Below are 1,971 nucleotides of genomic sequence, written 5' to 3' on the forward strand. Positions count from 1 at the left end.
TTTGGAGACTCTAGAAGGCTGGTAATGTCCACTAGCTTTTGCCCCCTCCTTGAAGACATCTGAAGTAAAATTTCAGTGTGGAAAGCCAGGGTGAACCCAACACTGAGAGCTGCAAAACAGATGAACTGAAATTCACCCCTAACCCCAAATTGTTTTTTGTTCATTGAAGCCAACAGGTTTTATGTAGTCCTGCCCGAGAACTCAAGCCCTCAGTGCAACCATCCATTAAACTACCAGAAACTACCCAAGTCAGAGATCCAATCACTCCAGTAAACTGTAAAGGTAATAAATGAAGGGAATAGAAAATATCAAAGGTTTCACCCTGGTTTTGTCTTTCATTTTCACACCCAGCTTTTATTTCTTTACAATATCAGCCTTTTCATACCAGCTAATTATGCTACAGTAATGAACAGACAAGCAGGATTAGTTCTCGTCATTAGGCTAAGCCAGAGGTAGACAAACTATGGCACGGGTGCCGAAAGCAGCATGCGAGCTGATTTTCAGTGGCTCTTACACTGCCCAGGTCCTGGTCACCGGTCCAGGGGGCTCTGCATTTTAATTTAATTTTAAATGAAGCTTCTTAAACATTTAAAAGCCTTATATACTTTACATACAACAATAGTTTTGTTATATATTACAGACTTATAGAAAGAGACCTTCTAAAAACGTTAAAATGTATGACTGGCACGCAAAACCTTAAATTAGAGTGAATAAATGAAGTCTCGGCACACCACTTTTAAAAGGTTGCCGACCCCTGGGCTAAGCTAACCATGTTATGTCTGTTACTCTCCAAGAGTCCTGCTAAATCAAGGCTCCTGCAAAAGGGGATTACAAGTTCAATTATTTCCGCCAGTTCCCATGTATTCTACTGTGTCGTGGATCCCAATTACAACACCATGATCCCTGACAGAGTTAAAACGTGGTTTGATCTTGCAGTGTAGCCAGGATCAAACTGTTTTACTTGTGTGCCCAAGTCATGCTGTAGCACTGGACTTTAGCAGGGCTGTAGCACAGTTCAGAAACATGTTTAAAACATGGTTTGGTACTGTATACTCTACAAGCCAGTACAGTCCCCCTGTCAGGGAACAAACAAGTGAATCTGCTCAGCTTCCCTGCTGAGAGGCAGGGACATCCTCCACCCTCAGTGTTGTTGTTTGCAAGGTGTCAATGTCCTGGTGCTTGGGTTTGCCATTGTTTTCTTTGATTTTTCCATTGATATAAGTCAGCCAAGGCTGGTCCTTTTTAATGACCCATTCAGATTAGTGAGACAGCTAGGCAATGTGCACACAACTGTCTCTTAGACCCTGGTATAACTGCATTGCTCAGGGCTGTGAAAAATCCACATCTCTGAGCAATGCTGTCATACTGACCTGACCCCCAGTGCAGACAGCCCTTTGTCCATGAGGGGGCTTCTTCCTTCAACATCTTGACTGCAGCGCTGCAGAGGTGCAGTTGCACCAGTGCAGCTGGGACGCTGCTGTGAGTATTGCCAAGCCCTCAGCCTGCCCTGAGACCAAACTTAGTCCTTTCCCCAACTGGGTAACCGTGCAAAATATAGAGGAAACTGAGGCACACGTAGGATTCAGAAAATTTTTTACCAAAAATGCTCACTTCATCATAGTAGGTAAGGTATAATGTGATTTTCCAATATGGTTATAGGATGCTTCTCAGAAGAAAATCTATCTAGAACCCAGCTATGTTTACGTACGGTTGCTTCTACAACAGATTCAGCAGTGGTATGGACAGGGCCTTGGTGTTTGAAGGAAAGTGATCAGAATGTGGTTTAATGAGGCTATGAGCCAAGGTTACGATAACTAGCCCTATGATAGAGGGTTTTTGAAAGAGAGACTTATTCTAAGCAAGCAGGGCTGGCTCCAGGTACCAGCAAAGGAAGCAGGTGCTTGGGGCGGCTAATGGAAACGGGCAGCACGTCCGGGTCTTTGGCGGCAATTCGGCAGCAGGTCCCTCGGT

Source organism: Chelonoidis abingdonii, chromosome 17 (genome assembly GCF_003597395.2).
Source record: "Chelonoidis abingdonii isolate Lonesome George chromosome 17, CheloAbing_2.0, whole genome shotgun sequence".
NCBI classification, from domain to species: domain Eukaryota; kingdom Metazoa; phylum Chordata; order Testudines; family Testudinidae; genus Chelonoidis; species Chelonoidis abingdonii.